The sequence below is a fragment of the Natrix helvetica genome (genome assembly GCF_964273705.1).
Source record: "Natrix helvetica genome assembly, chromosome: 3".
NCBI classification, from domain to species: domain Eukaryota; kingdom Metazoa; phylum Chordata; class Lepidosauria; order Squamata; family Natricidae; genus Natrix; species Natrix helvetica.
The window spans coordinates 121,300,426-121,321,830 of record NC_138549.1 but is presented as its reverse complement, the minus strand read 5'-3'; the positions used below and the strand labels follow the sequence as shown (position 1 = coordinate 121,321,830).

Genomic DNA, 21,405 nt, shown 5'->3' with positions numbered 1-21,405 from the left:
TCGGGTTTCTTCATTTTAACACCTTCTACATTATTAGGATTGCTGCCTGCTCCTAGAATCTCTCAGCCAGCAAGCTGCAAGTGTTACAGTCCTAACCTATCTTAAAGGTGCTTAGTTAATTGTTCCCGCAAGTTGATGTAAATAATGAACTCTGGACAATTTCATCATGTTTCATTTTTATTTACTTACTTTGGCTTGTTCTGAGAGGAAGAAACTAGGTAGCTAGGTTTGATAACAAGCAAAATAATTTGGCCTGAACGGCCTCCTGTAGCACTTTACTGCCAAAATGGGATGCGGGGGAGGGGGGCACATGATGCTCCCCTGAACATCACTTTCGCTCTCCCCAGCATCCAGCAGCACTCTGATTGCTATGGAGACCTCCGGCCAGCAGAGACACAGCAGGTTGGTCCTTTGATATTTCCAGGCCGGCCCCAAGGGCCAATTTTAAGCACCCCACGGGCTGGATCTGGCCCGTGGGCCTTGAGTTTGACACCCCTGATGTAGACCATTCAGTAAAGGTTTCTTCTGGGTGTCAGTAATAGGGTTTTTTTTTCTCCCACATTTTGCTTCTTACCAATTATGGTTAGTCACTTTCTTTATATGCTATCCGATTAGATTTTTTCCCATGTCATTTTTTTTTTGCCAGTCCCTTTAATCTTGGCCAAATGACTTTCTACTTTCTTAGATTGAATTGGTTTACAGTTGTGTCTGTTCAGGTATTTTGAACCATGAAATAGGATTTTCTATAAATTAAAGGGTGCCAGGAATATGATTAGCATGTGAAAATGTTAGAGCATGCTTGGCAACTTCTAGAATCCTCCAGTCTAAGGCAAGTTACTATAGTGGTTGGGAGTTGGCCTAGATAATTTACTTAAACCATCTGTTCCACCTTTATAACTATAATACCACCTCTAAATTGGAGGAATGACTATGGAGGAATGGTTAATCAGTTATCCTTTCAAGGATCTTCTGGCTATGATGTAATTTTAGTATTGGGAATGAACAGATTTATGATGTGGAAGATTGTGGGATGCAAAGCAAAGAAATTACCCAGTTCCTATTTCATAGATTCTAGTAGTGAGATAGCAGAGAAGAAAAATTAAAAGGAGCAAATCTCTGCCAGCAATATCTGCTGAAGAAATATAAACCATCAAAAATTGGAGTATGGAAAATGGAGTTCCTTTTATAAGCGAACACTATTTTCTCTGCAAGTGTATTGGAATGTCTTGTGAAACTAACTTTATTACAGGTAAACAAATTACAATGATTGGTTTAGTGATCATTTGAAGTTACAATGGCACTGAATTTTTTTTACTTACGACTGTTTTTCACACGTACGACTGTTGCAGCATCCCTATGCTCATGTGATCAAAATTTGACTGCTTGGCAACTGGTTCATCCTTATGACTGTTTCTGTGTCCCAAAGTTACGCTATCACTTTTTGTGACCTTCTGACAAGCAAAGTCAATGGGCATGCCAGATTCACTTAAGAACCAGTTACTAATTTAACAACTGCCTTGGTTCACTTAACAACTGTCTCATTTAGCAACATAAATTTTGGGCTCAATTGTGACCGTAAGTCGAGGACTATGTGTATTTTTTTTAATCCGTACATTAGATACCAGTGTTCAAAATGTTTCTAAGTTGCACCAGTTGTAAAGAAGATTGTGCCAATCTGTAATTTCCTTGAATATGAGTACGGCACTATAATGTGACAAGAATGAAAAGAAATTACTATTAGTCACAGTGGTGGGTTCTTAAATTTTTTACTACCAGTTCTGTGGTCATGGCTAGGTGGGGAGGCATGTGACTGAGTGGGTGTGGCCAATTTGACATCATCACGCCCATGCCCACTCAGTCACATGCCCTCCCACCGAGCCACGACCACCGAACCAATGAAAATTTATGTTTTGCCAGCTGGGAGGCTGGCAAAGAAACCTCGCTTTCCCTGCCACCATGATGCTTCTACCTCAGCACTGAATGGTCAGTGCCCCCCCCCACACCCCCACACCCCGCTTAACAAACTTCGCTTAACGAAGCGGGCATGGCACACCCAGAGCCGCCGCTTCTTCGCAACAGCTGAGGACCTCTTGGAACTCTTGGAACTCCAGGCAGTGGGTGGTGGGTGGTGGCAGTGAATTCCAAGCGCCAAGTGAAAGGTGAGTGAGGATCCCCCTCAGCATTTTTTCCCGCCAGTGGAAAAAGTGCTGAGAGCTCACCTGCCGCCCCACCCACCACTTGGAGCTCGCTGCCCCGCTGCCACCGCTTGGAGCTCCAGGCAGCTGGCAAAAGGTGAGCAAGGATCCCCCTGAGCATTTTTTCCTGCCATTGGAAAACGTGCTGAGAGCTCACCCCTGCCGTCCTGCCTGCTGCTTGGAGCTTGCCGCTGCCCACCGCCTGGAGCTCCAAGCAGTGGGGGTGGGGAGGAAAGCTGCAATGCCAGCAGCTTCAGGACACACTGGCCAGGGGGGAGGGGGGAGGGGCTAGGCTAGCGCGAATGCATATCTGTGTGTAGGCAGAAGGAGGCAGTTCTGTGGATCCACATGGCGAAGGCGAGACAGGGTGAGTGTCCAAGCTGGCTGGTTCGGGGGTGTGGCCAGCCAGCCATCACTACTGGTTCGGCGACCCACGCCCAGTTATCGCTACCGGTTTGCTGAACCGGTCTGAACTGGGAGCAACCCACCTCTGATTAGTCAATATCTGAGCAATAGTTTGCGTCTCTGAAACAGAGAGTTTTGAATCAAAGTTCAAGAATATGCTCAAGAGGTGGTGCAGTGTAGCGTTTTTGCATTGTGCTTCCAGATCGGCATTGTCATGCATCTCATTCCAACATAATTCACATGCAGAACATTTGAGTTATCACTTACTGTGGAGCAGTTTACTTGGCTAATGTTCAATGAGGAACACAAAGGAGCTTTTTTCAACGGTTTTGTTTCCATTGAAAACTGTGTCCCACAGCAAATGTCCCCACTTTCCTCTGAATGAGAGTAAGATCTGATTGGGTGATTGCTTGATTATGTATGATCAGGTTGTTTTTGACTCCCAATCAAAAACACAGATGACTACATAGATAGATTCTCCCCCCGCCCCCAACACTCTATCCCTATCCTGTTATTTCAGGTCTCCCAATGGTGCTGTCATTGGCACTGCAACTGAATCCGTTCCACATTACTACTGACTACTTTCTTTTTCTGTTTCCTTTCACCTTTCCCAGCATTAGAGCCTTTTCCAGAGAGCTAGGTATTCACATAATGCAGGGGTGTCCAAAATTGGGAACTTTAAGACTTGTGGACTTCAACTCCCAGAATTCCCCAGCCAGCATGGCTGGCTGGGGAATTCTGGGAATTGAAGTCCACAAGTCTTAGTTCCCAAGTTTGGACACCCCTGACATAATGTATCAAAAGTAGGACAATTTGAACTTGGTCATTTTCGCCTTGAGTAAGAACTCTGAGTTGATCTATTTCATGATCCATTGGTTTGCTTTCTTGGCTGCCCACAATAATCTTGTCCGTCTTCTCCAACACTAAAATTGAAAGGCATCAATACTTTTCCCGTCCTGCTTCCTTCAAGTCCAACTTTTGCTTCCAAAGAATGTTACAGGATATGCTTGCATGATTCTGATCTTCGTAGGAATAGACATAACACAGCACTAATAATTTCAGCATATCCGTAGTCTGGTTCCCTTCATCGCACGGAGATACGTACGTTGCTTTGGGCCAATTGATCAAACAAACAATATTGAATCTTTAGAAGGTTTACATCAATTGCGTATATTCGGAGTTCAGCATCTGCTTAAACATTCCTGCAGTTCTTTAGCATTAAGTTCTCTCCTTCCTAATCCACTTGCCAGACTGTTTCTGCCACTTCTACAGTGGCAGGATCATTGTGATAAGGTTGCGAATCGGCATGCTGATTTGGTACCATGTCAACATTTCCATTTTTAGCAAGGTAGTTCTGACTTTGGATTCTGTTATGTTGACCCAGATGGTCTGGCTTTACTTCTTTAGCATTGTCCTCTATTATAATAAGGATACATATAATGGCTTTTTCTCTATCCTGAGCATGTGCAGAGCACATATTTGGAAGGGCTTTGTTAAGCAGTATTCCCAACTTTTCTTCTTTTATTCCTCAGTCTCCAAGTTATATTTTTCTCTTAAAACTTTCTGTTGCTGGGCTTTGAGGGATGGCTGTGATGTGTTAATGCTATTTGTTTCTAAATTTTATTCCCATGTCATGACACAAGAAGAAAGGTTCAAGACCCTGGTTCAGATCAAGTGATTTCTTACACTATCCCATTTTATGCTTCCTTTGGAATAAATAGACTTTTGGCCATTCTCTTCCTTGCCTTGAGAGTTGGAGACGTCGGTCCCATTGGTCTCTAGCCTCACAGGTTCAGTCCTTCATGTAGGAATTGCTCTTCCTTTACTCTGCAACTTTATGCTTTATGCATCAGAGTGAATTAGTATGCTTTAGTCTGAGACAGGGATAGCTCATGCCCAGCTGACGTTTTGTGGAGTTCAGAAAAGTAGGTTTCCATCTATCTCATCTTGGTTGGAGGGTCATTGCCGCTAAACAGAATTTGAGGCTTGGTTTCTTCTGTTGTGAATGTGTAGTTTAATAAATAAAACATCCTAGACTTCATAAAATTTGGTAATTGAGAGAAAGTACGCCTGTCAACATTCTCTTTCCTGCAAAGTAGAAGAGAATCCAAATTCTTATATGCCAATTATATCAACCCAAAGGTCGGGTTGCCTTTTTCAAGAAGCCACTGAACTTTCTGGTTTTTCTTTGAAGTTGTTTCACTTCTCGGATGAGAAGCTTTGGAACAACCATGATCTGGATGACTGAAAAGCTCCCGAGACATTTATGTCAACAATATTTAACCAATGATATTTAATATTTAACTTACCCTGTTTGGCTTCTAGTCCTACCTGACTGGACTTGGTATCACAACTATTATTTTACTCAGAAGGATAACAATTTGTTTTCTTGCATATGAGTGCTGCTGTTGCCATTCATGCTTGCACAGTCCCAAATCAAACATTTATGGACCAGCCTTAATTGATTTTGCTGACTCCTTTTAAACTTGGATTCCTAATTCCTGGTTGTCTGGGCAAAATTCTGCAACCCTCTCTCTCGCTAAGCATCGAGTTTTACTTTTCTAGTGTTTTTTTCTCAAATGGTTGTCACCCCTATTGCCATACTGTAGTGTCTTTAGACAGTTACAAGACAGTACCTGCAATTTGATTTATCAGCACAATGCTAATAATATATAATTTTCTTAGTAGTCGACCAGCACTCTAAAGGTGCACAAGGGGGGAAAAAATGAAGACTTCAAAATTCAGTTATCCCCCAGTTGTAGAGCAAATCTGCCAAACACTTTACATGGACCTATTATTTCTGAATAACATCAATCTTCATAATTTAAGGAGAAGGAAAGGGGATTATTTAGGTGATATAATGCATTTCATCAGTAAAGTCAATTACAATTTAGAAAATTAGATCCTAACTGCAAAATAGAATTTGATTGAAAGATCTAAGTTTACCATGAACTTACTAAAACTCTGGGATTAAAGATGATGTATGCTGCCTGCAGCATATTCATACAAAGGTGATAAGAGTAGAGGCAGAGAGCTAGTTTGTTCTAGTGGTTAAGGCACCAGCAGACTGTGAAGTCTAGTTCTGATAAAGCTAATGGGGTGACTTTGGGCCAGTTATTTTTCTCTCAGCCATGAATTCAGGCTTGAGTGACACGTTAGTCGATCAACTTTTGTCATAAGCAAATGGATCAAAACTTGGTTGATTCCCCCCCCCCCCCTCCAAAAAAAAGAGAGTGAACGCTGCACTTGCAGGAAAAAATGCTAGGAAGAAAATAGAGAATAGGTATTTATAAATGTTAGGATGTCTTAATTTTGCTGCTAATTCGTTATTCAGGTCTGCCCATTTTGATCACTTTGCAGGATCCCTCTGTCCATAAATTTGAGGGAGGTAAAGTTTTCTGTAGCTTGTCAGTAGAAATTCAACAGGCAAAAAGAGGTATTGGAAGCCCAAAGAGGCAACCAAGAGGAAATTGGTTCTTTTTGAGGTGTGAAATGATTTATAGCTTGTAGTGGGAGCTGACTCTCCCCCCACAATCAAAGCTTTAATCTAGACCTCAATCTAAAAGCGTGGTTTTTCCTTCACTGCCTGATAAGGGAATCTGGGTTGCCATAGCAGCTATTGCCCTTCACCAAACAATGAATAACGGTTAGAAAACCACATGCAGATTTTTCTGTTGGAGGTTTGGCTTCAGGCATGCAAATGATTGTGTCCCTTTATAATTCTGTGCCGATGCCACCCAAATTCACGTTGCAGCTGTTACGTTCCTCAGCCTTGAATTTCCCACATATCCTCACCTCTACAAGATGCCTCACGTGTTAAATCATCTCTCACCTGCCACTCAAAACCCTTATATTTTCCATTAATTTATTCACCTGGCACAAACAAATAAGCCAAGAGTATACTGTGCATAAAAGTGCCCACCTGGAGAGAAGAGATTATCAGCCCCTCCTACCTGGAATATCTGAGGCATGCAATCTTCAGATTGGAGAGCCCTTTAGCTGTTTGACTAGCACTCCTGAGGACAGTGTTTGCTGATCTTAATGGAGAACAAGGAAAGGATTCTCTGTCTCTGTCTCTGTCTCTCTCTCTCTGTCTCTCTGTCTCTCTCTCTCTCTCTGTCTCTGTATCCACATGAGAGAAGCAATAGTATACTGCATCACGACTAAGTATTGGCAGCTGTTAGAGTTCAATCAGAAGCAGAGTGAGAGCCAAAGACTGAGAGCTGAAAAATGCTGAGAAATACTATGCAGCCCGGAAGAGATTTGCGCTCATGATGGATCCCAATCCAAATGAGAAGCTTTTCATAGCTCTTTCTATTCAGAAGAGCCCAGTCACCAGCTTGTCTAGAGTCAGAGAGAATACTTTAAGAGAGGTTTCTGGTGTCACTTCCGTTCGCTTTTCTATACAAAAAGAACCCAATGCTCCTGGTTTAATTAAAGGAAGGGAGTTATCTGTTCTAGATGCATATTTAAATACTGCATGCAAAAGTTTGGCTGACATCTGCACATTTTCTTGATGTACACTGTTAGCGGAAAATAACAGTTAGTCTAGAACAGGGGTGTCAAACTCAAGGCCCATGGGCCGGTTCCAACCCGCAGGGTGCTTAAATCTGGCCTGGGAATATCAAAGGACCTCTGTCGACCAAAATGGGACACGGGGACCCCATTTTCAGCCTCCCCAGCAGGGGTGAAATTCAGCAGGTTCTGACAGGTTCTGGAGAACTGGTAGCAGAAATTTTGAGTAGTTCAGGGAACTGACAAATACCACCTCTGGCCGGCCCCAGAGTTGGGTGGGAATGGAGATTTTGCAGTATCCTTCCCCTGTGACACTCGCCCCCCAAGCCATCCCCATAGAACCGGTAGTAAAAAAAAAATGAATTGCATCACTGCTCCCCGGCCTCCAGCAGCACTCTGCCAACCAAAAACAAGGCCCCTGCTCAGTCGATTTGAGGCCGGTAGAGTGCTGCTGGACGCGTCTGTCCCACTAGCCCGCAGAGGAGAACTACAAGGCTGATCTGGCCCTTGAAGAAAACCAGTTTGACACTCCTCGTCTGGAAGCATGAAAAACATATTTCAAAAGTATCATATTTATCTGAAGAGCTTCAATGCCCATAAACACTACTTGCACTTTTAAAGTACAAGTAGTCCTTGACTTACAACAGTTCATTTAGTAACTGTTCAAAGTTACAATAGCACTGAAAGAAGTGATTTATGACTGTTTTTCACACTTATGACCACTGCAGTATTCCCATGGTCACATAATCAAAATCCAGACACTTGGCAATTGACTCATATTTATGATGGACGCAGCGTCCTTAAGGTGATCATGTGATTTCCTTTTGTGACCTTCTGACAAGCAAAGTCAATGGGGAAGCAAGATTGACTTAACAACCATGCTACTTAAATTAATGACTCATTAAGTGACTGCAGTGATTCACTTAACAACTCGAGGACTACCTGTAATTTGAAATGAAATAGTTAGACATGGAAAATAATTCTCATTCATTTTCCATTCTTATGTAGAATAGAATTTGGCTAGGTTGCTTTGACCCACATTTGCCCAATGTTTGGATACTCGCTGAGAACTAACATTTGATAAATGACCTCCACACATCCTTTTTGCTGCTTGTCATAGAGAAAGGAGCACAACTATTGAAACTTGAGTGCTGAGCCCAAATCACAAAAGGCACAAAACAGAAGGCAGTAAAGAATAAAATTAGCAGATGTCTTGCTATCAGGGAATCTTGCAGTCAGCTGATAAAATTAGAGGATGCCATAGGGAAGTTTCTGTGACATTTCTATGGGTGCAGTTGAAGTAACAAACATCAGTGACCTGATAGATTGAAATCATTTGAACAATCCCCATGAAGATGGGGGAATTTAAGTAAATGTGCATAGTTTCTATTTGAGTCTTAATGCGAAGAGTCTAAAAGACAGAAGGATGATTCACCTATCCATGTGGGAAATCTGGTTCTGCAGCATCCTAGGGTGGTAATTATCCCATCTGGGTTTTTTAAAAACTCATTTTAACTCAGGAAAGCCTTTAACTTTTGAATGGCTCTTCAACATGGTAGCCACTAGCTCCTGTGTGAAAACTGTCGAGATACAAAAGTGGCTTAAATAAACGTTCCTGGATTTCATCCCCTTCCTTCACATTAGCCACAGTGATGGCTTGATGTTCTCTTTGTCTACAATGAATTGAGGTGCAGGAGACAACTGGACAGCACCAGTTGAGCCAGTGTTGCTTGCAAAGCACTATATTTGATGCATAGCAGGAAAATGATGAGTTGCCTTCATGGAGGGCAGGAGATAAGTAGAGATGGCATTGTGCATTCTTACTCCTGAAAAATTTTCAATGGCTCATACTTGTGTGGAGCAAACTAGTTATGTGGATCATCTCCATGATATCCCATTTTGATGGTTTTCCTCTTCCACTAAATCATGTCCGATTCTTGGAGACTTCGTGGACACATCCCTGCAGTTCGGTTTGCCATTGCCAAAACATTCTAGACTTCATAAAATTTGGTAATTGGGAGAAAGTACACCTAACAACGTTGTCTTTCCTAAAAAGTAAAAGAGAATCCAAACTTTTATGTGCCATTTATGTCAACCCCAAAGGTGCTTTTTCAAGAGGCAAATGAACTTTTTGTTTTTTCTTTGAAGACGTTTTGCTCCTCACCCGTTTGCCGTTGCCTCCTTCCTAAGTCTGAAAGAAAGAAAACCTAATTGGTTTTGTGCCCAAGACAGGACTGGAAGTTTCTAGTTTGATGCCTTAACCACTACACCACACCTGTTTTGTTTTGAGGTCGAAGACATATTTGAGGTCATATTATCAGGAAAAGCATTGCAATACATCATGTTTGTATTCTGAATTTATTCTGATTGCTAAAACATTCGATACGGTATTTTATTATTCAGGTAGCTAAGGATCTGCAGTTTATCCAGACTGCTTGACAGCAAAATTCAGTTGCATTAACCTGCATTTTTTCAGTACAAAGATAAGTTGGTCTAGATATATAAAGATGTTTCTTTTTGTTTGTTTCTTCCTTGTTCTTCCAAAGGCAATATAGTTCATGCGGAGGTGTAGCAATTCATGGCTATTATGCAATAGGAGGGTCTGAGCAAATAGGAGATTAAGCCCTTTTTTCTTCTCCTCGCCCCTTGTTAACAGATCTGGCAGTCTAGGTAACATTAGCAATTCCACCATTTCCCCATCTAGACAGGCTGGCTTGTGTCTTCAGAGGTATTTGTTCAGACATGGTCTGATACAGTGGGATTCAAATTTTTTTACTACCGGTTCTGTGGGTGTGGTTTGGTGGATGTGGTGTGGCTTGGTGACTGTGGCTTGGTGGGCATGGCAGGGCAAGGATACTGTAAAATCTCCATTCCCACCCAACTCCAGGGAAAGGTTACTGCAAAATTGCCATTTTCTCCCAATCAGCTGGGACTCGGGAGGCAGAGAATAGATGGGGGCGGGGCCAGTCAGAGGTGGTATATACCAGTTCTCCGAACTACTCAAAATTTCTGCTACCGGTTCTCCAGAACTGGTCAGAACCTGCTGAATACCACCTCTGGTCTGGTGTCAGACCAAGTTTCCCCAATCTGGGAGGGGGCACGTTGGGCTAATAAGAACCATGGTGGCACAGTGGTTAGAATGCAGTACTCCAGGCTACTTCTGCTGACTGCCGGCTACCGACAGTTTGGCAGTTCAAATCTCACCAGAGTCGAGGTTGACTCAGCCTTCCATCCTTCCGAGGTGGGTAAAATGAAGACCCAGATTATTGGGGGCAATATGCTGACTCTCTAAACTGCTTAGAAAGGGCTGTAAAGCACTATGAAGCAGTATATAAGTCTAAATGCTATTGCTACTACTAATTCCAGCAAGCACAGTAATGGATCTCCTGAGCTGTTTCATATGCCGTGGATCTCTGTGACATCTCCATCTTACATCTTTGATGGGGCAAAGGGTGCAGATGGGACATGGCTGTTAAATCATTCACTATTCTATCTAGGGATGAAGTGTGTTATTGACCAGTCTCCCCATGATTCTCCAAAGATTTCCAATTTGAGAACGAGAAAGCTCTGAGAGCGCTATGTTTTTCTTAAACACGCAGGCCCATATGGAGCTCCCGTGTCAGTTGACAAATGACCTCCCGTTCTCCTGCTGTTTCTGAACTAAGCGCCTTCTCTTTGTCAGGAACATGGAATGTGTTGGAGTACAACATTGCCATGATGCCTTTTTTTTGGGGGGGGGGGGCTTTCTGTGGCTCTGGGAAAAAGTGCAGCTCTACTAGATGCTTTGTTAGTAGTTGTTGCCATGGAGATGCTGAGGCGATAGTGAAGCAGCAATCTTTCCCTGAAAGGAGGAGTAACATAGTGGGGAAGAATTCAGATTCACCTTTGTTCCCCCAGCAGCGGGGTCTCCATCTGCAGAAAGCTCAGCAGAGAGCAATCTTGTGGGGTTTTTTTTTTAAGCAGAATACAGGACCAAGTAACTTTTGCAGACAAACCAACTGTCTGCACCACGAGGATCTTTGATGAGATAAATGCATAGGTGTGTGTTGCAGGATAAGAAACCCGTGTTCACATATTTGGACCGAGTATCAGACCAAATTTTACAGTCTCAGGAATGAACATAATAGGACAAAGCTTCTGTGAGTAAGTTATCTGAGTGCAATGAATGGTGTCTCTGCAAAACGAGCACGCAGACCCAAAGAATCAGGCAGGGTCATATTGTTCTTTTAAAGTCTGATGCATTTGAAACACGAATTGATATTTGGCAATTGTTACTGCTATAAAACCTATTATTAAACTCTGACCGTGGATCTGTCTGTGATGTTCCCCATGCACAGTCAGCTGAGAAGGTGAAAAACGATTGCCTTATTCAAAGGCTTTAGGCCGTAATACTTCTGTGTATAGTTAGCCGTCACCAGCGATAACATTAATTATTCCTTGCTTTTCCCGTGTGACCATCCCCCTCTTGTGTGGCCTGTGTGGCCAAGAACATTATACATTCAACAGAAAGGATGTCAGTTCCCTTTCTGGGACATACTAGAAAACTGCAAAGCAAACAGCGGGCCATATTCTATATTGGGAAAGATGTTTCAATTTCTTCTACCCCGTAAAACGAAAGTTCATTAAGCTGTTCAGAAATATTTATCAAATAATTCAGGCAGACTAATTTTAGGCGGCAATAGAGCTTAATTACAATTGGTGGAGGTGTGATCATTATAATTAATTCTCCTTTGCTCAGAATAGTTATTGCATTGTTGAAGTGTTTACACACCACAGAATTCACTGGTGGCATTTGCTTATTAAAAGGCAGTGTTGGTCATGTGTATACAATTGTAAAACAAGGGGGATGCTTCCACAAACAAAGGAATCCTTTATATACAGAGCAAGTGGAATTGGCATATGGAATAGCGAAGGCTTATGTTGTTTGATTTTCTGTTCCAAATATGATGGATTTCAACTTCAGTAATTTTCAATCAGAATCCTGAAGGCCAAAGACTCTTGGTGTCTTATGAAACTCCGGATCATTGAAATGACTTTTACAATACCGTACTTACAGGTAGTCCTCAACTTACGACCATAATTGAGCCCAAAATTTCTGATGATTTCTAAGTGAAACATTTGTTAAGTGAATTTTGCCCCATTTTATGACTTTTCTTGCCACAGTTGTTGAGTGAATCACTGCCGTTGTTAAGCTAGTAGCACTGTTGTTAAGTGAATCTGGCTTCCCTATTGACTTTGCTTGTCAGAAGATTGCAAAAGGGGATCACGTAACCCTGGGACATTGCAACGGACATAAATATGAATCAGTTGCCAAGAATCTGAAATTTGATAACATGACCGTAGGGATCCTGTAAGTATGAAAAACAGTCTTAAGTCACTTTTTAAAGTTCCCTTGTAACTTTGAGCGGTCACTAAATGAACTGTTGTAAGTCGAGGACAACCTGCATTTAAAGCTAAAGGGGAAAAAAACGTTGTCTCTAGTAGATTCTGTTTCTCTTACTGCAGGGGTGTCCAAACTTGGAAACTTTAAGACTTGTGGACTTCAACTCTCAGAATTCCCCAGCCAGCTGGCTGGGGAATTCTGGGAGTTGAAGTCCACAAGTCTTAAAGTTCCCAAGTTTGGACACCCCTGTCTTACTGTGTTTATAATATGCCATAAAATATGCCAAAATTGGTGAGACAAAGTATATTTATATATAGGAAGAATGATGCCATTTTTACCCATGCATGTACTACTTCTTCTGATTTTTCTCAGAGACATCTTTACAATGAGGTACCCAGGCAAAATATTTAATATATCCTTCCATCATTTATTGGGCGTTGAAGGTCCCATATTGTATTGCTGTCATTTTCTCTGCTTCCAGTTTGTAGTTTTCTGATGAAAGGACTTCCTAACATCTCACTGACCTTCAAGCAGACATTTGTGGTCCAAATACGTTTTTTACATAATAATTGAGTGACAGAACTCAACAGCACTAGTTGAGTGCTGTCCCTATGAAGCACAGGTGTCAAACTCGCGGCATCATCTTGCCGTTACGTGATGTTTCGTGACGTTTTCCCCATTCACGGAGCTGGGGTGGGCGTGGCCTATGCATGATGCATCTGGCCTGCAGGCCACCAGTTTGACATCCCTGAAAGTTATAAAGCATAGCCTCTTGATCATAGATCAGGGATTTCTCAGGTATGTTTTACCACACAGCTGAATCTGAACAAGATTCTTGTATTCTAGGCACTGCTTAGTCTTTGGCTGGTTAATCCCAGTCTTCCAAAATCCCAGGATTTCCTTTCCATGCTTTAATCTTAGCTTTCTGTTTATCAACACTGACAAAGGGAGAGAGTTTTGTTTTGACTGTTTTAGTTTGGTAATAATTGGAAATGATGCAAAGAAAGGAAAAATGTCTGGATATGGTATAGCTAATTCAGAAGTAATATCAGTCTAGACCAGAGTTTCTCAACCTTAGCAAGTTTAAAAATTAAAATTAAAGTTTAACTTGCTGGGAAACCTTCATTTCATGCTCCCTCTCTGCTCATCTTTTTAATTTTGTATTATTGTACTTCCACTGTTTATTTTTATTGTTTCATTCCTTTACTATTGTTATTTTTACATTTTTCATCATCCCCCACCCATTTTATTGTTGTAGATTGTCCAGAGTAGCCCCATGGCAAGATTGGTGGAACATAAATTTAACATATAAATGAATGAATGAATGGATTTCAAATCATAGAATTTGTGCGGACTTCCAATCGTAGATTTCTGAGAGTTGAAATTACAACATCGTACAGTTGCTGAGTTGCTGAGAAACATAGAGAAGTTATCCTATGTTTCAAAGGGTTCTTCAGCATATGACATTTATGTCCGTTTGAGATCATTGTGAGAACGCAGCAATATAGTATAGTAAAGTTGTGAGGCTTCTGCATTTGTTCTACAATTGAAACGTTTAACCTCCATGTCACAAGAGGAAACAGTGGTTAGGAACAGACATCTATACAGTAACCATCTGGAATGTAATTATTAAAGTGGAAACTGAATCAGATTTGAACTATCCAGAAACAAAAATACTGTTATTAAACCTAAAATACTATGTGAATACTAGTATGGTGCCACCTTCAAAATGAACAAACTCATTAAGGTGGGCTGCTTAATTTGGACGTGCCTCACCTTTTTAGTCAAGATGGCATGCTTACAGTTTTTGAGCATGGTGTGGTTGATGTTTCTGTTTTATTAGAAGGCAGCTTGATGAGGATGTTCCTTGCCATATCTTTCAGCCTCAGGATACCTCCTACCGCATTCCTTTTATTTGTCTTCTTTCTGCATAGATGGGAACAATTCCAAAGAAAGCACTGAGTTGCCAGTTAGACTGCATTTTTATTTTCTAAGGGCCCAGGTAAATTTCAGAAGTATTCTATGAAATAAAGACAATTCTGGGGGCTATTATTTTGCTTTGCAGCATTCCATATTGTTTACATAAACAAAAAATAATTCCATATAATTTTTTCCTATACCAAATCCAGGCTTATACATAACAATCTGCCTTTTTAGTGTACCTTCTGCCCTTTAATTTCATTACTTCTTGAATTTTTGCTGGCAGGTTTTAGCTAAGTGGTTATACCTGCATTCATATTCTACTTGGGTGTTTGTCCCATGGCAGTGGAATGTGCTTTGACCCCCTTGTCAGAATGCAAACATTGATTTTATGGACAGCATCATGTAATTATCAGGTGGGAGCCTAGATAAACTTTTGTATTCCTTTCTTTGACTGAATAGAGGGATTCTTTCATTTTTTTTGGATTCTCACACTCCTAATTGTAGAAACGGGGCTTTGGCCATTTTTCCTCCTGAAGTTCTACAAGGCCTCTGGATTCCTATTCTCACTGTAATGAATGCAGCATTATCTTTCATTTTTGGATGACATGTTTAGTAAATACAGATCTGAGTCATTGTTTAATCCTGAACTACGGTTGCAATTCTATGTCCATTTACTGTGCAGATATAATGAGGTAAACAGATTTGCAAGTACACTATAATTTAAATAGAGATACTATTAATCTTAACATGATTGGGAAGATTGCAGTTAGTGGTCTGTTTGCTCTTCAGATACTGATTGGGATGGGCAGGTAGACAGCCTCTGCCATATAAGTGCTGTTGTTGGATTAGAGGACTGTCTTCTATTTAATAGGAAACACAGTTAATTCACTTACTAGGAGGGGTCTTTGAACTCAATGGACACTAGACCACTAGCTTTATTAAAGCAAATTAAAGTTTACCATAATGAATTCAAATAATTTTTGAGACATTTTAATGGGAACTAATAAAGATATTGCCTGCATCACACATCATACTAAACCATTCATTTGCTTGTTCCTTAGAATGTTATGTGTCAGTTGTGGTTTACTGAACAATAAAATAGAGTTAGGTAATTCTTTCAAACTTGATCTGTGAACCTACCCATTGCCTTAATGTAGATTTTGGATTGTTTTTTTTTAAACAGACAGGTATACCTGTCATTCAGCTTTTATAAATTTAGCTGCGTTTACTTCTGAGTAGACATGTATAGCGTTATCGTGCAAGGGACCTCAGTATATGTAGTATGGGGTATTTTGCATATAGGTCTGAAAACCCAAATGGTTGCTAACCCTAAGGAGATAACTTGGGGAGTCTATGCAAGGAACTTCCATTTCATGCATTGTGATTTCAATCCACCTTTGCCATACTGCTTCTAATTTCAGCACTGTGGGCTTCTGCTTTGTATGCTGGACATATGCACTAGATTTGAAATATGTCTGAAGTATCTCTGACTGAAAGTGAAGGAGGGGGCCAAGGCACTTTCCTAAGGGAATTTCTAAGTGCAGGTGCCAGCGAATGTTACCACTCCTGACTCTTGGGAGTTACTCAACCAGTAGATTCCTACCATTGCTCAGATTAAGAAAGTTAATTATTGATAGCATTTGTCTGAACTGGAAGACTGAACGGACCAGCTGTAGCCTCTTTCATGACTGGGGGCGGGTGGGGTGTGTGGAAGAAATATAAGGTTTAGGGTGCTATGTCCATTGAAAAAAAAATCAGCCATAGGCAAGACAAGGCAATAGCTATTTTGGATAGCCTCCTCTCCTTGTTTTGTGTAAGTACGAAGCTTGCACTTTGTTCAACTCTTTGTTCTTGTGGTTCCATATACTAGAAAACAAAATGAATCAAACAAAGCCAGACTGGAAACATCCCCCACCCAGCAGTGAGTTGGAGTTGAAAGAGCCTGTGCATGTGAGAGGGAGAGGAAATGGCTTTGCATTCATTATGGTTTAACAGGGTTTGGGAATAATTTCTTAGAAATGCAGGTAGTGAATGGTTTAGAAATGTGGAATCCTTGGTGCTCTCTAAGCTTGGTTGTTTGCTTGAAGACAGAATTAACACGATTCCATCAGAACTTTGACTCAATTTTTGTACTAGTTCTTATTCTAATTATATTGCACTGACTGTATTATGTGGGGTATTGTATGATCATGGACAGGGGTGGGTTCCAGCAGACACTACTGCCGGTTTGCTCGTGTGCACATGGCACATGCGCTTTGCGCACATGCCGGTTCCAGCAACCCAGGCCACCAAACCACTACCAGTTCGGCCGAACTGCTCCCAACTGGTAGGAACGCACCACTGATCATGGAAGCAAATAGAAAAGACTCAACCATGAAGAAGTTAGATGCTGGAAAAAGACATCAGATAACGTGAATTGGGAGTAACTGTAACTGCCAGGAACACCGTCTATTTTTCTTTATAAAATACATTGTTTGCATTTTTGGGGAAGAGCATGGTGGAGTAACAGAAAAACAAGAGTTGCAAGTTGGAGGTCTTCTAGTCCAACCCTTGTTCAAGCAGGAAACCATTTCAGACAAATGATAGTCCAATCTCTTCTTAAAAACTTCCAGTGCTAGAGCACCTACAACTTCTGGAGGCAAGTCGTTCCACTCATTAATTCCTCCTTAGTTCTAGGTTGCTCTTCTCCTTGATTAGTTTCCATCCATTGCTTCCTATCCTGCCTTCAGGTGCTTTGGAGAATAGGTTGACCCTCTCTTCTTTCTGGCAGCTCCTTAGATATTGGAAGACTGCTATCATGTTACTTCTACTCCTTCTTTTCATTAAACTAGACATACCCAGTTCCTGCACCCGTTCTTCATATGTTTTAGCTTTTAGTCCCCTAAGCATCTTTGTTGCGCTTCTCTGTGCTCTTTCTAGAGTCTCAGCATCTTTTCTTACATTGTGGTGACATTTTGTTGACATTGTAAATTGTAGACGTTTATTATTTTAAAAGCGAATGCCACAAATCATGTGTAGATTGCACTGCACACATATATCACACAAACATTTTGGACCTGGCTGAACAGTATCTTTCTCTCCCTCCCTCCCCCCTCATTGTGTGTCTGTGTGTGTCTGCCTATGGAACTATTATTCCTGCATGTTTGTTGATGTCCTGTCTATCTTCCCTAGGTGTCCATCTGCCCTTATGACTAACAACAGGATGATACAAGTTTCTTCTGCTACTTCCTGACCACGCAGCTCATTTGTTTCCTTTCTCTTCTTTCCCTTTGCTTGAGCCAAACTACTGGCAGAAACCAGGGTCAGCTTCCTTCCTGCTTTTGTTTGCTCTGAACAACCCGTTTTAATTTTTACTATAGCATCATTTTCACTTTTCATTTGATTTGGTCATAATTTCTGGATACTTTTGTAAGCATATAACCCCCACCCCCGGGCGCGTTTCTTGTTTGCACTTCTATTTGGACATAGTAGATGAACCTAAATATCATCCAGAATAAGTACATTACCTATTAACAGCAGTTGAAACAGGGAGGGACAAAATGATAGTCGGAAAGTATTATGTCATCCTGTCCAAAGATAGGCAAAAATAAGAGAATTTTTACCATTTAAAAAAAAACTTTTTTCCTTTGGAGGGAGACGTTGTAGTGATTATCCTTTATTATCTCTTGAGATCTTAGTGCATTCCTTTGTATGTATGTATTTTGTTCATATCCTGGTGGATTAGCTTAATCCTAAACTCTTAAAGCAAATAGAAGGTATAAATTAAGAAGTAATCAAATTACAACTTCTAATAGACTTTTATCTTATCTGGTGGCAGATCATCCATTGGTAGGACTGAAACCATTTTCAAGCCCTGTCAAATTGCAGGGACTTGTCTAGGCAATTGGCAGGAGTCAACAATATCTCAAAGGCATGAATATACATGGTGGGTTTTGGAACTTTATGCAGACCTTCAATTTGAGACACTTGGGGTATAGCAATAGCATTAGACTTATATACCACTTCATAGTACTTTACAGCTCTTTCTAAGTGGTTTACAGATTCAGCATATTGTCCCCAACAATCTGGCCCCTCATTTTACTGACCTCGGAAGGATGGAAGGCTGAGTCAACCTTGAACCGGTGAGGATCAAACTGTCGAACTGCTGGCAGCCAGCAATCAGCAGAAGTAGCCTGCAGTACTGCATTCTAACCACTGTGCCACCAGAGCTCTTCACTGTGGTATATGGAAAATGATTTGTACATACTATATGAAAATACGAGGTGAAGTTAGTCCTCGGATGCATTAGTAGCCAATATTTCTTGGAACTTTAAAAAAAGATGTTTAGATGTTCAGTCAAAATTTACAAAAGAAAAGTTGCATCCCATAAGGTGACACTGCAAATGAATATAAGTCTGTATCTTGATATCAAATCAACATAATGTGTGACATCCTGCCATTGCTTTCCCTGTTTTCTTATCTTTCATTTCTAGCAGCTAATCAAGAAACATGAAGAGTGTTGCTATCTCATTGCACATCATGTCCATGCCTTGTCTGTACACAGGCAGTAGAGTGAGGTGATAATTGAACTGAAAATAATTGAATTACAGTCTTGAAAGGACTGTATCCTTTCAGCTTTGGTAGCTGGGACTGTAGCAGTCAAATAAACACCTGACAGGGACCAGGTTAGGATGGAGTAGGCGTCTTGATTTTTTTAAAAAATACAAATAACTTGCAAATGCAAATAAGGAAGCAGTACAGATAGCAACCCACACCTCAGAGTGAAGTGATGTAATTGGTTCTTCTTGCTTTAAGAATCTGTCATCTTGATTTTCTTCTTGTTTTAAAGGTATTACAAGTTTTAAATGTATTACAAGAAAGACAGCAGGAGGAGATACCAGTTGCATCAATTCTGTATTTTGTAGAAAATTTGCTTCTGCCATAAGAATGAAAAATGACTATGCCTCAAATCTTCCTTAATGTGAAGGAAGTTCAATTTGACCAATAAGCTTGTCTTCTGTCTCTTGTCTTCACGAAACTATGGATTTTCACCATTGTAATTTCTAAGTAGACATCCTCATTTGCAGCTACTCCAACTTCAAGTGATAAGATTGAAAACTAGTTAGTCATTCCCTGGTAAAATGAATTACCTAATACAACTTTTAAAAATGTTCAACTTGTTTGTATTTCCGAATCAGTAGTTCAATTGGAAAATTGGTTAAAATTCAATAAAATGATGAACTGAATAACAAGTAGAGAACAAGAATCCTGTAGATTAAGAGTGCTTCCAATGTTAGTGTATTGTGACTGCATATATTGATATGCAGCAACACAAAGATCTCTCTCTCATGCTATGTATTTATGTGAAGATATGAATGTTTATCTATGAAAGATGGAATGCATAAAGGGTCCACTCAGTGCAAGTCTCAGAGGCAGAAGCATTTGTTCTGGAAAAATTCTACTTCTGCATTGGACAAATGCCAGAGTTCAGATCTTTAAGAAGACTTAGGAAGGGATTATTTTGAAACAAAAGATGGTTCCCCACTTGTAGTGAACTGGATGAGGCAATGTGGCACAGAGAAGGAGGCATGGTAAGAGTTCCAAGCTCAGACAGACCAAAATCTTATAAAAGAGAATGAGAAATAAAGAACATTAGACCATCATGTAAATAAAGCATTGTGCATGATAGGTATCCCATCTTGATTCTATTGGAACCCTGAACTAGTTAGACTTTGAGTTGGGCAGGTATGTATGCATAAGTGTATACTGTATGTGCACACTTCTATGAATGAATGCGTGAATAAAGCTTTTCATTCACAAAGAGAACAATAAAACTTTTAATTAGCAGTTGTTTCTACATGGCTTCAATCTCTGCCTAACAAATACATAGCACAGGAGGAATTATAAAGACTCTGCCTACTAAGCTGTGTGAGAGCTTGACACAGTGTATATTACCCTAATCCAAACTGGATGTAAGCAAAGCCTATTTGATAGTACCTCATCTAGTTTCACCAAAATGGATGAAAGTAGCAATCAGTACAACTATAGCTAGACAATAATACCTGGGGGATAAGGATGGGAATGATACAGTCCCAGTCGATGATTAATAGGTCATCTAGAAGTCAGGCATGCCCCACCTACAGTGGGGAGGATGAAAATTGTTTTAAGTTGGTTTTAGTTTCAAATGATCACCTAAACCAAGCATGTGTGACATATGGGGTTGCAGATGTTGTTGAACGTCCATCTCTTCCAGTCACCATCATTTATCGGTCAGTGATAAAGGGTGACACATTGCTAATCTGTGATGCATGTAATTAGAAGTAGAATAAAATATTTGATGAATTCAGACAGCTTAATCCAGTGATGGCGAACCTATGGAACGCGTATTGACGGTCCCTGAAGCCTCTTGATGGTCCCTGAAGCCTTCGGAGCGCTTAAAACGACCCTCCAAGCAAACCGGAAGTGACTTCTGGTTTGCTCGGAGGGTCGTTTTGAGTGCTGCGAAGGCTTCAGGGAAGCCTCTTGACGGTCCCTGAAGCCTCCGGAGAGCTTCCCGAGTGGGGGGAGGCTGTTTTCGCCCTCCCCATGCTCCTATAAAGCCTCTGGAGCCTGGGGAGGGCAAAAAAAGCATGCAAAAATGGGGGTTCATGCATGTAGTGCGCACATGTGCACTGGGGGAGTCGCGCATTGCATTATAGGTGTGGCACGCCTGCACACGACCCACCTGCGCTCCACCCACTTATGGCCCGCGAGCCAAAAAAGGTTCGCCATTGCTGGCTTAATCTATACTATAGTACTGTGATGGCGAACCTATGGCACGGGTGGCAGAGGTGGCATGCAGTGCCCTCTCTCTGGGCACGTGTGACTTTGCTAGATGCACTTCCGGCTTCCATTGTATGCAGGCGTGCTGGCCAACTGTTCTTCACGCATGCACATGATGGAACCTGGACGTGCAGCTAGCGATGGCGCACATGTGTGTGCAGCCAGCTGCTTTCTTTCGGATTC

General features: G+C 41.1%; 1 protein-coding gene across 2 annotated transcripts in view; it reads left to right on the top strand.

The window, feature by feature from the left end:
• Window positions 1-21,405, top strand: part of CELSR2 (cadherin EGF LAG seven-pass G-type receptor 2) — a 121,181-nt gene that overhangs the window by 10,538 nt on the left and 89,238 nt on the right. The gene's annotated exons all lie outside the window — the stretch shown is intronic.